The 16005-nt window shown below is 35.3% G+C and overlaps 1 long non-coding RNA gene across 1 annotated transcript in view; it reads left to right on the forward strand.

Annotated features, from left to right (window-relative positions):
* Positions 1-16005, forward strand: part of LOC143442427 (uncharacterized) — a 587780-nt gene that overhangs the window by 514657 nt on the left and 57118 nt on the right. The window contains exon 3 of the long non-coding RNA XR_013110637.1: positions 12642-12710. This is a non-coding gene — a long non-coding RNA (uncharacterized LOC143442427). The remainder of the gene's footprint in view (positions 1-12641; positions 12711-16005) is intronic.

Raw genomic sequence — 16005 nt, forward strand, 5'->3', positions numbered from 1 at the left:
GTAAAACAAAGGTCAAAAGCCGAAACACAGAAAGTTAGTAGAAAATACAGTAGAAAAAAAAAATGTGTCAATGGTCTCCCTCACAAGAAAGCTTTTATGTTCTTTGTAGCAAAGAGCTGAAGGCAAGATTTAAGTGTAGAAATAGATACCACACAGCTTGCAGACACGTGATGCTTCACTAGGAAACTGGGAACTCCACCTGGCTGTGATGGGAACCATCAGAAATGAAGATGGGTTGGCAATTCTAAGAAAGCATGCAGTAATTAGGATATGGTTGGTGGTAAAGAGCTAACATTTCTGTGCTAGGCTTTGTAACTGGCTTAGTCCATTTGACCTTGTTTTAAAGAATTATGAGCTCAGGAGAAATCTTGTGAAGGTGGTAAGCTGTGGTTAAGTAAAGTGAACAGAATTGCCTGTGGGCACTCAGATGTTATTTCTTTATTTCTGGTTCCCAGAATCAAATAAACAGGCTAATGATGTGGGAATGAAACTAAGTTTCCCAATGTGATCCTCTGTAAACACAGCACAGTGACTTACACAGAGGTGTCCCTCCATTTTTTTCTTATCTCCGGACAATGTAATTGCTTCCTTAGATATACACCCTTAATTTTTAGTTTATATTCAACAAATACTCAACCTTTATTTGTGCTAGTTCATAAGGAACATTTTTTACTAAGCAGAACAAAGGGTGTTTGAGTAGTAACATATCTAGGAACAATACTACCCCATGGCACTTAAAATAAAATTATAAATTTTGTTACCTGTCTACATTATAGTTTAGCTATCTTACAGTTCTTGCTGGGCTGTGTTTTAAAAAGCCATATGGTAGGTATAGTGAGATCTTGAGATTTACATATTCTTTAGGATATCCATTTGAAATAAAAAAGATATTTGGCTACATTAACTTGACTTCACCATAAATATTACCCATAATAACCCCATCTTCTTGATGGTCTTCACCAATTGAGCAGTGAGTAGGGGCTGCTCCCTAAATGCAATCACCACAATATCATTTCTGATAAATGGTGCATGTTCCATTACAGTTATTTTTCTCTTACACAATTGCAAACATTTAAGAGGCACACTATTAAACACATTTCTCAGAAACACCAAATGAAGCATTCTGAGGAATTTTTGCTTCACACGTAAACCTTTTCATGTTTATCTTCAGATTCATGTAGATAATAAAATCATCTTAAACTAATCAGAAACTTAACATATTTTCCAAATCCTAAAATGTGTCTTGATGCTGTAACTAAAACAGTATTTTCTTATGTTCCATGGAGAAGTCTAACAAAGTTGACTATCGCAATAATTTAAAACACAATCAGACATGCGGCATGTGCCTACAAGTTCAGGACTGTGGAGGAACTGGAGACAGATGAAACCAAACTTTGGTGACAACAGTGATTTCAATGGCAGCCTGAGCTAGATAGAAAGACTAAAAAACTAACAAAAAGAAGTTTGAAATATTAAGATACAACTGCATTATAACTAGAAAAACTTAAAAGCCTTCTAATGTATAAAACTGGGAATCTATTACATTAAATAAAAGGATAAACATCATAAATATGTGCTTTATATATGGCTTATAAGTACCAAGTGCAAATGTGTTATCTGATGGTTAGTAAAAAATACAGTTACTAAATACTTTTGTGTAATATACACAATTTAGGTTATTTTGTAACAAAATTTCTTATTGGGAGGAGGATGTATTCAGTAGTACAGAAATTTTCTTGTACTTAGAAAAAGGTACAATTGGCAGAGTCACATTTCCTCAATCTCATTTAACCAACCTCATAAAACAGAAACATAAACAAAATATATAATGCCCATGTAATTCTTAACCAAAATAAAAAAAAAAGTGAAGTTTTTTTTTTTTTAGAAATAATGTACAGTATATAAGCATTTCTTGAACAACAGCACAGACTAGTGGCCACTGTTATGCAGCAAATGTTGAATATGTTCAGTTGTCTAAGTTATCTAGAAATTACATTAAATAAGTCACATATTTAAATGGTAATTATGACAACTTCATACCATTAATTTAATAGTAATTATCCAAGCCACTAATCAATTTTATTTGCACTTTTTCCAAGTTTCTAAGAACTCATTTTGAAAGTTATTAGTGGAAAAATCCTTCAGCAGAGAACTGAAGTATGCCTTGAGATGAGTATTCTGTACATCTGTATGGTTGCTATTAAAATTACACTGTTTCTAATCCCCAGCAAGGACTTATTTTCTCTGTTGGCACACAGAATAGTTGAGATAATACAATAACTATATTTTATAGATGACAACTGGCTTTGCTAAGACTATGTCTATAAATTCACTTTATTACTATCCTATAATCTTTGAATGTTAGTTGTCTTGTACTTTTTTTTTAGTGAGAGCAATTGTTTATTGTTGTATTTATTTAACTATTATTATTTTTTTAATCTTATTTTTTTACAGTTCAGTTATTACCCTGGTCTGCCCTCTGACTGTTCCGCATCCCATACCTCCTCCTATTTCCCCAAGAGGATGTCCCTACACCTCATCCCCACCAGCCAGACCTCCCCACCCCCTGGTGCCTAAAGTCTTGAGGGTTAGGTGCATCTTCTCTCACTGAAGCCAGACCAGGCAGTCCTCTGCTGTATATGTGATGAGGCCACCTCATACCAGCTAGTGTTTGCTACCTGGTTGGTGGCTCAGTGTCTGAGAGATCTCAGGGTCCAGGTTAATGGATACTGCTGGCCTTCCTATGGGGTCGCCTTCCTCCTCAGCTTATTCCAGGGGTTCTTGTCTTCTGTTCATTGGTTGGGTGTACGTATCTGCATCTGACTTTTTCAGCTGCTTGTTGGGCCTCTCAGAGGCCAGTCATTCTAGGCTTCTGTCCGTAAGCACATCATAGCATCAGTAATAGTGTCAGGCCTTGATGCCTTGCAATGTATCAAAAGTTAAGCTGATCATTGGACCAATTTTCCCTCAGTTCCTTCGACATTTTTGTCCCTGAAGTTGTTTTAGACAAGAAAAATTCTGGGTCAAAATTTTAACCGTGTGATGGCACCCCATTCCTCCACTTAATTCCCTGTCTGTCTACTGGAAAGGGATTCTAAGTTATCATTCTCCACTGTAGGGCATTTCATCTAAGGTACCTCCCTTTGAGTCTTGAGAGTCTCTCACCTCCCAGGTCTCTGGAACATTGTATAAGGTTCCCCTACCTCCTACCTCCAGAAGTTGCCTGTTTCTATTCTTTCTGCTGGCCCTCAGGGTTTCAGCTCTGTCTCCCTCCCCAATACCTGATCATGTCCCTCTTTTCCCCTCCCTGTCTTTTCACCAACCCGGGTCCCTCCCTCTGCTCCCCTGTAATTGCTTTCTTCTCCCTCTCAAGTGGAATTGAAACATCATCACTTGGGTTTTTTAAACAATATAAACAATTTAAGCAACAATTTCTTTCTTTAACAATTTAGTTCAAAGAAATTTTCAATAGTATGATTTATATATTCTAATTTTCATTATTTATCATATCCTCCTTATTTGTCAAGCATAACATATCATTTTATGAAAATTCTTTTAGTTATACTATTCTTGTTCAATACAGAATTGTACACAATTCTGATGTGTTAGCGCTGTCTTAATGGTCAAAATATATACTTTTATCCTTCCAGTCATTTCTGGGGCTAACTACCTCACTTTCATATTAAATGTTCTCTAAAGATACATTAGCATTTTTAAAAAATTCTCATACTTTGTTTCTGTTTGCAAACTAAAAAAAATCTAACAAGTAATCAAAACAAAATATAATGGAAATCATCACTACCCTGTCTTGTGATCAAATTACAGCTATTTATTGCCAATGTATACAGGTGGATCAGACCAGAATGAGAAATGATGGTTCTTCAGTGATTTCTCCAATCTTATTTAAAATGTCTCCCTAAGGTACTCATTGCATCTTATCTGGTCTCGTTATGATGTGTGTCTATCTAGATAAATTGCATCATCACAGTTTTCTTGTGTAATAATATAAGACATTATAAATTGTGAATCTAAGGGACTAAACATCTTGAAAAATGCATCTTGACAACATTGTGCAGACTTCTAGAGGTCATGCAAACTCTCAAGTGAACCCTTGAATGCAGGAAGGTTCATTAGTAGGAAATAAAAATCCCTTTACTATTTGAATTTACTCTGCTCTCAGTCATTAAAGATCAAACTATCAATATGAAAAAGTACTTTCAATAATGCAGGAACACCTTCAAAAAGAGAATGATTTTGTATGGGTCTCTCATACTGATTTTACTTGGAAGTTGCTAGTTCTGTGAAGTAACCTGAAACCTAAATCCATCAGAGAACTAGGATCAAAATGTATGTTCTCGTAAGTATGGAAATAGAACCAGGTACATGTACATCAACACATGAATGAAAAACAAAAATGTTAGTACATATGTACATGAAATTGTACTCAGCTCAACTTTTTGTCTAAAAATGTATAAAAGACCAGAAAAATAAAATTGCTGGTTGAATGGTTTGGCTTGGCGAGCTTTGCCCCATCCATCCATCCATTCATCCATAGATATATCCATCCAAATGTGTATGTCTATTTGTCTACATGTTTGTGTGTAGGGTATATGTATATGTATGTAACCATGCATGAAGACTTGTGGAGATGATTGCAACAGATGGTCAGGCACAGCCACACTGTTTGTGTATGAATATTTGAACATATATATGTCTGTGCATAAATCCTTGTAAACAGATCTTAATTATTTTCCTTTCCTTCCACTCTGGTTCAGGAAGTGTTAACCAGCTTATACAGAGAGGCTTCTGGCTTATTCACCAGAGAAAGAAGCACCAGCAATAAATTTTTCACTTAATTCCCTGCCGCTAAACAGTATGCTTTAATTGCCAGATATTAGCACTTATTTAAGCACAGTAATAAAGAGTTAAATTTTTGGTGCTTAATGAAGCACAACACAAGTAATAAAAAGTTAACTTTTTAGTGCTCAGTGAAGCACAGAACAGTAAGAAAGAGTTAAATTTCCCTAGTGCTTTTTTAAGCATAAAGAGTTAAATAAAGCACAGAGATTTATAATGTTTAATAAAGCACAGAGTGAAAGAGAAAAGATACCAGAATTTTTTAAGCATAGGATAAGCAACACTATTTTTAGACTCTTTTAAAACTTATCAGCAATATTATTCAGTATAGTTAGAGAGCTAGCAGGCCATCAACTATCAGTCTTCAAGGAAGCTCCAACATTGTGTCCCACTTCAAGCCTATTCTAGGCCGAGCAAGATAATGGCAGTTTTGTTCTAAAGAGTGAAGTATATTTTAATACAATCATTTTTGCTCACATTGCATCAGTCTTGTTTCTCAATGTAGATTGAGTTATGGGTTTTTTCTTTTTTTATTTGGAGTTATATATAATTACATTGTTTCTCTCCTCCCTTTCCTACCTCCAAACCCTCCATATATCCTGTTGCTCTCTTTCAAGTTCACAGATTCTTTATCCATTGATTTTATATAATATGCTTCCAGCATACTCTTTCCCCTTCCCCAGTTCCTCCCAAACTCCCTATTTTTTGAGAGGAGAGATTTGAAGTTAGGGTCCAAAACAATCTTGAATAATGTCCATATTAAATAAAGATATGATCCCTTAAAAATTTAATTTCTGTTTGTTATAAAATGTCACTGAGCTTTTACAATTCTGTAGAATAATGCAGCTAGCATTACATTATCTTGTTTAAGGTTATATGCTTAGAAGTAGTTTGCTTTTGCCGTATTTCTGAGTTTAGCACACCTACAGAGAGGTACATATATGTTCAGCATCTATACAAGATAGTCACTCAGATTTCCTGCTGTACAATTTTCTCTCATCTGGGAATCTCTATTTTCTCTGTTTGATTGTTCACAAATAGCACCTTCTCTGTAAGATCCTTCAATAGTATTAATATACTAGTGGTCCTGCGAATGCTTCTGACAGCTACTTATTGCTTGAGCCTATGATAATGATACCAGCATCAGTGTAAAGTTAAAAATTCTACCCCTGAGTGAGCAGGAGTGCATCCTGTGTTGCCAGGAAATGGTCTGGACAAATAAGCTTCTCTCTCTTCCATAAAAAGCTATCTTTAACAAATCTGGCAATCTAAGATGCTCTAATAGACAGCGTTTAATAGGTTAATCAGCCTTGAAGATTCATCTCAGGCTTCAATCTACCCTTGTCTCTTCATGCTGATCCCTCAGATGTTTGGTAGTGGGGCAGAAATAGGACCAGCTTTGATATACACCAGTAAAACGACCTGGTGCCAGGTGCACGGGTGAAAAGGGAGTTAAATCTGCACTTATCTTTTATGTGCCCACAGGGCCTTATTTGCTGGTGTTTGAATCTTTGGGCAAAGCAGTAGGAAGTCTAAGCATTTTGCTGCCTCTGCTGCAGTGATCCCGTGAGGGTATTGCCCTGTGTCTTCCCATTATTCATTGTCACTCCGCTTCTAAGCAGCAATGCTTCCGAGGTCCTTGTGCAATCCGGCAGACTTGGCTTTACTTTAGATCACAAGACGTTCCAGGAAAAAGTGCTGTCATTGGGGATGTGCTTCTAAAGCTGATATGATCTTGCCGAGAACAGATGAGCTTATCCAGTGTGTTTAGGAGTCTCAGAAAAGGTAGCTGCTAATGAGTTACCATTTAAACTAAGTTACAGAAAATTTAAGAAAACTTCTCCTTGTCCGGGATGACAAAATTCTATTTAAAATGCTCAATCATTTCACGCATATCCCCTAGCAAACAGAAACATATGATTTCAGTAAAATAAAAATACTGTGAAAATACTTGGTTACATTAATTTTTAACAAGCAATAAAGCTAAGAAATAATGGTTTTCTCATGCTTCAATTTTAGAGTGTGTAAACAGAGGACTTCTAATATTGTTCTAAATATATAGTGCTTGTCTTAGCAGATATCTTATTTTAGGTCCATAAGTGGCTTATTGACCTCTTGAGAAAACTGTTCTCTCTAAATAAGATTTAGAGGCTGGTTCTATTCACCTGGGTTTCCTAGTTCCATCAATTTCACATTTCTATTTTATTTTTAGCACACTTAAAACTAATACTGAAAACTCCTCGATGATAATCTCTCATATACTTTGGTCTCTTTAGATATGACCATATTATTCTCAAGCCACAGTTTTTTTAAGGATAAGACAAAATAAACATAATTTGCATTAGCTGTTTCTAAGTGCTATGTTCTGCTCATAGTCATACAGTATGTTTCTGTGTTTTGTTTACATTTATTTTTCTCCAAAAAGAATGCATGTATTATGGAAAAATATATGAATTTTTTACATTCTTAATTTTCAGAAAGCGTGGTATGTTTTTACTAACATTAAAGAAAATGCTTTTAAATGCTCCACTCTTTTAACCAAAGAGAAATTGTGAGAGAAAATCAGTCTCACCCATGCTACAGTAAATTTGGTTTGCAGGAAAGTGGAGTTGTACAATAATAGCTTGGAAACAGATTATCTAATTTTCCAACAGTGGCTTTTGCACTTTGTTTGAAACTGAGATGGAAGAATCCATTTCAATTTGATTAAACGCATTTAACATCGAGGACTCTCAAAGATCAATTACATTTTTCACTTAATACTTTCATGTAGGATTATTTTTCTCATTTTTTACTCTTATCATTAAAAGAAACCTTCCTTACATTACAAGAAAATACTTAAGCCATTTTACCTGTGACTAATATACAAAAATTTTATTTGTGAATTCATAAACAGGTGAAAAAAGTCACTTATTATTCACTGTTAATGACAGTCTATAATGAGAAGGCATGGAAAAAAATTTTTCCCTTTACCATCTCTCTGTCTTAGTAAGTAGTGCTCCAAATACTTGAAATAATTATTCTAAAATTCCACAGGCTTATCTTCACATTTATCTTTTTAGATCTCCAAAGGGCAGTTTATTGATCTATTGAGAAAACTCTTTTCAACTTAAAAAAAGACACAAAATTCTGTCCTCAAACAAATTTGTACCCTCTGGCATCAGAATCACTTCCTATTGGTTCTCCATACAGGTCTGGACAGTCAGTAAATGGACACAATCACTAAAGTTAATTTTGGAGCAAACAAGAATGAGTGAGAAAGGATTGCATCCTATATTCTCCTTAATGGTAATGAATTTGTAGGGATTTGTCAATGTCTATGTGTATGGTAAAAAGTATTAGTAAGACAGTAAACCATGCCTACTTTATTGTTGCATATAAAATGTTTGATTAATATTGGAAGAGTTGCCTGTTGAATTGAAGTTACATCATCAATGTATAATATATAATCTCAACACATTCATATTCCACAATTCTCAACGTGCAACAATGTGGAGGAGTTTGGGATTCTCCTGTTCTTAGTGCATTCATTTATAGCTAACAATCGAACAAAAAAGGTTCATCTGGTTTCTTTACATTCTTGAGTTTGTCCTGATAGTGGTTTACCTAATGTTACTGTGGCTTTACTATTTGAGGAAATAAAATCACAGAATAAATATCTCTGTTTCTGTGATAAAACACGAGTAAACAGGAACTTAGGGAAGGGAAGGGTTCATATTTATGTATAGATTACAGTCCATCAATGAAGGGAGTCATGTCCAGAACTCCAGAAGGAACTTAAGCAATGCTCATAGGCTCATTAGCTAGCTTCCTTATTCAGCCAGACCCACCTGTATCAGGAATGCTGCTACTTTCAGTGGGCTACACTCACCCACTTCAGCTAGCAATCAAGACAACTTCCCAGAGACATTCTCACAGTTCAACCTGATCCTGGTCATACCTCAACTGAGATTTCCATCTCAGGTGACTCTTAGCTACAAGGACTTTGACACTTAAAATTAACTAGCACACAAGAGATCAAATTTAGTTTATAATCTTCATCATCTTGGTATTTTGCTTTCATATATCTGGTGTATATGAAGAACGAGAAATTGGTTTCTGAATCTATTAGAAATAGATCAGAAGGTCTTACAAAAATAGTGAGGTTAAGAGAAACAGTGTTTCTCTATACACCCTCATGCTTTTGTGTTTATGACAGTTTGTCATCAATAAATGTCAATGATAAGCAAATAGACAAAAATTTCCAGAAAGTAAAAAGAATGTAACACACACACACACAAAAACCCACAAACAAATAAACAGACAAAAGCACACAGGAAAGAGATTCAAAGAGCAAAGGAAACCATCAAAACTTCTTAAGCTCAGTGGTATAACATTGTGTAGTATCTCAATTGCTTGACTGTAATTTTTTTTATTCTATAAAAAGTAAAGGCTCTTTCAGATACCTGTAACTTAAAGTTGATGGCTACAAATCTGAACTATATTTGTTTTCCAATGATCTGAATACTGTTACCAAGCCTCTGGAAAGAAAAGATTAGGATAACTCATCATAGATTTACCTATTACCATCACTAAATAGTGCTTAGTTTCTGAAAACTAAAGGGCAGGATTACTAGAATGTGAATTTCATAACACAACAATATCAAACTACTCACAAGACTTACTGAACTCTACTATTAAGGCCCACGTTGTGCTCATATGCTTCCAGTGTTCAAGACAAAAATGGGAATGCACAGATTTGGCTTAATAAGCTTTATTAATTACTTGATTACTTAATCAATCAATTAATAAATACTTAAATATTTATTAAAGTAAATTCTGCAATGTAAATTGTAATATGTATTCTGTCTTTTTCTCTTACACACACACACACACACACACACACACACACATGCTTTCACACTCACATTGAAACAAGAGCTTGCCAAGTGTCTCTGGCTAGCCTGGTAAATCAACTGTGAATTTCAAGGTGATATCGAACTCACAAAGATAAGGCCTCAGGCTCCTTAGAGGTAATATTTTGGGTGTGCAATACTACTCCCTAGCTGTAAATTCTAAAATATTATCAAAGTTGCTTGGTAAGGTTCAATGATGATATAAAGATCAAAAGACCAAACTTTACCATTCAATCCCATCTACAAATCAAGGATTTACAAATTCTATACTCATTTATACAAAAATATTGATTCAACCATGATCTCCATTCTAGAGCACATTGGAATAAGAGTGGAAAACTAGTAAACATGCCTTTCTCTCTTCTTCTGAAATTTAGTATCTACTTGTGCAACATTTAGAGATGAATGGAATCATACTGTACCTAGAATTGCAGGTGGAGTCAGACTACTTGTATTTTAACCCCAGCTCTATCAAGTTACAAACTAGTATATCTTAGACAAGTAAGTGAAATTCTCTTTGCCAAGTTTTTATCTTAAAAGAGGGAAAAAAGTACCTTGTACTTCACAAAAATGTTTGGAAATTAATACAGTCAGAAATGGGGACAAGAAGTTGGCTCAATTGTTACTAGAGTGAACTGCTCTTGAAAAGGACCATAGTTTAATTCTCAGAACCGTTAACTCAGTCTGCTCACAGTAGCCTATAACTGCAGCTGCAAAGAATATGATGTGGTCTTCTATACTATTGTACAGGTATCCACACAGTAATGGACATATTTTACACTCTATCTATCTATCTATCTATCTATCTATCTATCTATCTATCTATCTATCTACCTGTCTGTCACTCACACACACATACAAGCACATACAGGCATACATACATACAAATCATAATAAAAATAATTTTCTACTAAAATGAAGAAAACAAGAAATTAAACAATGTATATAAAGCATGCTGATACATAATAACCCCTAAATATTGATTATTTTGATAATTCTTATGTCAGTTATGATAACTTTAGGGTCACTGCAATTAGCACAGGTATAACCTATATAAGTAGTCCTAATTTGTTAGATTTTTTAATATTTTATTTTGTTATTCCATGACCAGGTGTCAGGTTTCCCAGACTGACCTAAAAATTAGTATATAGGAGCGTCTGAGTTGAACCCATAAAAGGAATTCTATGAAAATTTCAGATCACACAAAATGTAGGAAAATATTATTTAACTAAAGATTTTAGAGGGAAAAAAGGCTCATATGTATACATACGAGAAATAAATAAAATAGATATTAGTAATAAGCAAGCTAGTGATTGACAGACCCAGGAGCTCTGGTGGCTCTCACTAGGCTACACTTGAGAGAGCATGCAGATCTTGCAGAGATCCCAGTTGAGTTCCTAGCGTTCATGTTAGATGGTGCACAAATGCCAAGTGAACGAGTAACAATTTCATAAAGAGAATCTTCTGGATGAAAGAAATAGAAGAGGCTTAGGTGTGCATGGTGAGGGCTCACATGTGGTCAGTCATGATGAAGACCTGAACTTCATGCTCAGAGATGAGTACAAATTGTACAGTGTTTTGTATTCAGATGCAAATGTTCTCCCTGGTCATTGAATGGCTACCATTGATCTGACTAACTATGCCCTATTATTTGACCTTCTGCCATTAAAGGTAGGGTATTTTTTTTTTTTTAGCTATTGAATTGTAGATGATATTTCTTAGCTTATTTGATAAATATTGAACTACTGGTTTGCATATCTTTTCTTTAGGTGTATGGAGGAGTGCTTAACATTTTATATTGTTTTATACTTTTAAATTAAAAGTGGCAAACTTTGCAATCATATTGCTGTAATTTGAGTAAAGGAAATGAAATCAGCAGATAAGCATCCGATTTTGAAAGAATGATGCTTCATATTTCAGGGAGAAAGCATCTGGATACTCAAATATTAGAGAAATGTCTGTAACCTTTATTTTCCTTTGATTGTTTGTTTGTTTTGTTTTTTTGAGACAGGGTTTCTCTGTGTAACCCTGGCTGTCCTGGAACTAACTCTGTAGACCAGGCTGGCCTCGAACTCAGAAATCCGCCTGCCTCTGCCTCCCAAGTGCTGGGATTAAAGGCGTGCGCCACCACTGCCTGGCTTTAGGGTGAGCTTTATATTTTCAAGTTTTCTTGTTTATTCCTGTACCTTTGTTCCTAGGCCCCTTGATTATATTCTCCTTGCATCATGCGCCTCCTGCTGGCGACAGTCGTAATTACAGCACCTAATGGCTGATTCTAGATCCAAGATAAGGCCTAGCTGCTTTTCAGGACATTAAAATCAAATGAGGGCACATGACAAACCCTCATCTGACGTGACTGGTGTCCTTGTAAGAATAAACCAGGACAGAGATGTGTGTGCAGACTCAACTGTAGGCAGATGCAGGAATGTCACCTTCTACAGGCCAGGCGGTGGTGGCGCACGCCTTTAATCCCCGCACTTGGGAGGCAGAGGCAGGCGGATTTATTTTCCTTTGAAATTCAAAAACTCAAAAACAGATTTCTAAATCTCATTCATAAAATCCAAAGTATTTTTTAACAAATGACATCATCTTTTGGAGATAGCACATGATTTTCAAGAAATTTTAAAGAAATTCTTGCTCTGTACTATAGCAGTAGAACAGAGAAATATTTTAGATCTTTGAATAATCTTTCAATATTATGGGCTGTATTACCTTACATTAAAAAACCAAACAAGAGTCACATTTTAACTACGAATTATTAACAATAATTTATCAATTTTATTAGTCTGTAAATACCCCTAGGCCTTCTCATTGATTTACTTACTTAGATGTGCAACACATAGTCTTCATATGTGTGTGGATTAAAGGTGTCCCCATTTTCTTCTTCAGGGGAAACTTGAGGAGTTGTGCACTTTCCATCCCCAGCCCCCACTCCCCTTCGAGAGAGGATCTTACTTGGTAAGTCTTACACATTTTTGTTTGTGAACTTGGTTTAGTGAAATCTAAACCTATGGGCCTATGTAGAACAGAAATAGAAATACCAAAACCATTCATAAATCGTAGCATTATTTTAAAGCAGGGATAATAGCTTAGCTGCTATTTACAATTATTCTAGTAATAAAAGCTTTTGAAACCTGCAATTGTAGAATTCAAATTAAATACTAGAGTAGATATGATGATTTTTCTGATTTTAGAAATATCTAGACTTATGCTGTCATGGTTGCACACTTTTCTTTAAGTAGTTTATTCACAGTAGGTTAGATTATAAGCAACTGGATGGGCCATTTTTCAAGAGACCTAAAGCTACAGTCACATTCACATTTTTCAGGTGTTAGGAGTATCACATTCAGGACACTATTGCTTAAATTATCTAAAGAGTATCAAACCATCTTTTATCCTCAAATAGTTTTCTTTGTTTTATTTTTGAGACTGGCTGGCCTTGAACTTGTAATTTTTCTACTTTAGTCTCTGAATGCAGGAATCCAAGAGACTGGCTGGCCTTGAACTTGTAATTTTCCTACTTTAGTCTCTGAATGCAGGAATCCAAGGCATAAGCTACTCTGCCTTTGTTTATTCACCAGAAACCTTTTTTTAAGTGGCACTTAATTTTTATTACATCTGTATGTGTGTATAAGCATAGGTATGTGCACACATGTAAGTGTGAGTGCCCTTGGAATCTAAAAGTGATCATCTCATCTCTAGGAGCTGTAGTCATAGGCATTTGTGCACCACCTAACATAAATGCTATAAACTCAACTGGGGTTTCTGCAAAATCTGCATACTCTCTCAAACACTTATATATCTCTACTGCCCTAATCACTAGAAACATGGAAGATGTACCCACTCATTTATAATTATAAATGCTAAGCTTGAGGATGATAAATTGACCTGAGAAATGTAAATGCTTGCTCAAAGAGTATATAAATGAGAGATTTTATCCTCAGCATTCACACAAATATTAGATATTCTTGGTGGCCCTGCCTAAAATTCCAACTTCAGAAGTTTAAGAAAGATAGGTGATCCCCAGACCAAGGTGGTTAGCAAGAACAGGCAGAGGGGCAAGTTGCAAATTTAACTGAGAGACTCCACCTCAATAACAAGGTGAAAGAGTAATTGGGAATCATTTCTGACCCACGTCAGGCCTCATGTACATGCACATGATCTCATATTTGCAAACTCATACGTGTGCACTCACCCACACGTAAAACATCTACACACAAATATAAACACCATACGCTCAAACACCTTTTGAAAATTAAATAGAATTGACACTGTATGACACATGTTGTGGTAGAAAGTGTTATTTTTACAATTAAATATTGTAAGGAAATGGCTGTTCTGGATGAATGTTTGAAGAGCCTTAAACAGCACCTGGTAAGCATATCTTAATACATCACTTCGGGAAACTTGAGGGAGTAGGAGAATTCCAGAATGGCCATTACAGAAAAATCAAAAACCCAAATGATTGAGAATGAAACCCAATATCACAGGGACTATCTCCAAAGTATTTCTTTAGGTCAATTTGTAGACACACACTACTGTTGGTATGTGGTAAGATCCTTTTGAGAGATTAACTCAGTGCTGTTTTTGTTTTATTGGTTTTTCTTCCTTCCTTTCTCTCTTCCTTGCTTATTTCCTTTCATTCTTAATTGTTTACTTTAGTTTTATCCTCAGGGGTGAACTAGCTGGTGTTACACTGAATAGAAAAGGCATTCATATAGGGCGAGAGTAGGAGAGTAGTGAGAATTCCTTTGAACAACATCTCTGCAAACATGAAACTGAAGTATATCTGAGTTGCTTCTCATTGGGCACCATATAACATTCTCTAGACATGTTCATGGGATCTGTATTCTTATACCCAATGCCAGGAGCTCACATTTGATTAATCATGTCCATTCTTAAGTCTAGAAGAATCAGTTTTGATATTAAATGATATATTCAGGCACTCCAGATTGTCTAAACACCATTAATCTGTAATATTGCTGAATGCACATCGTATTTATCTAAAGTTTCTTCTCATTCAGGACTAAATACTGCTAATGCAATTTGAAATCTATTTAAAATTTCGTTACCCCGAAATGAATTTTCCATCTCTCATACCTTTAGAAATCTAATACTTCTCTGAAATGAAAATCTATTTTTCCACACAATTGCTTTATAAAACTTAAAATAAAATTATCCTAGAACAACCTTTGGAGTTCTATGTTCTCATATTTCCCAATCACCTGGATGAAGCATCATCTAAAATTCCTATATATCAGAAGTAAATTTTTCTCTTGTAAGTTGGAAAAAATATAGTCTAAGAGATTTTTAAAATGTTATCTCAAAATATGTTTTCTCTTCTGTAGTGATAGAGATGGCCCATGGCCTTCATCTAGACAGACTAACAGACTCATTAATTTTACTACTTCATTTTGCATACACATTTTACTGTCAGTAGTGAAACACTTAACAAAGTTATTTGAGCATCTATTATTAACCACATGCATAAATTCTGTGTAAAAGCAAGTTAGTTTATCACCCTTCTAGAACATAATGGAGATTTAAACAGCATTGTGCAAGGTTTCTGATGAAGCAATAAACCTCAAACCAAATAGCACAACCATAACAATCACTTATGGGGCTGAAGAGATGTCTCAGCTGTTAAGAGCGCTTGCTGTATCTCCAGAGGGCTGTAGTCTCCAAATGACGGTGATAGAAACAGAAGAAAATTTGTCTCCAAGAGAAACAAGTGCACTTAACCTCAAAAGCAGCTCCCCAGTCCCTAATCAGGATTGTCTGAGTATGTGGAAAACCATGGTTGGTCTCTTTTTTTTTTCCCCTCACATGCCACTAATGCAGTTAACTCTTCATTTCCCCCTGACTTCTTTTCCTGCCAAAGATATCTCTCCCAGGAGTTGGCATTTGCTCTGATCTTCTCTTAGGTATCTACCCTCATCAATAGATTTCCTGATAAACTCATCTAGTCTTATGGAGAGTGATTCACAGCTTAGAATATGCACATTAATATCTCCTCCGCACATTTCGTTCCTCAGCGTCTTTATTTCTCACCAAGATCATGTCTCAACTACCAATATATTAAAATTTAACTCAAATTTCCCCCCTGGAAACCTCTTATCCTTCCCACTCTGCTGAATTTAAGGGGCTACTTTCCCAGGAAGAAACATTTCAATTCCTTCAAACTTTCTTGTCCTTTTCAATTTTCTCATGATGTCTTATCGGTTACAATGCTGAGAATAAGGAAAATATTACC

The sequence above is a fragment of the Arvicanthis niloticus genome, chromosome 5, assembly GCF_011762505.2.
Source record: "Arvicanthis niloticus isolate mArvNil1 chromosome 5, mArvNil1.pat.X, whole genome shotgun sequence".
NCBI lineage: Eukaryota > Metazoa > Chordata > Mammalia > Rodentia > Muridae > Arvicanthis > Arvicanthis niloticus.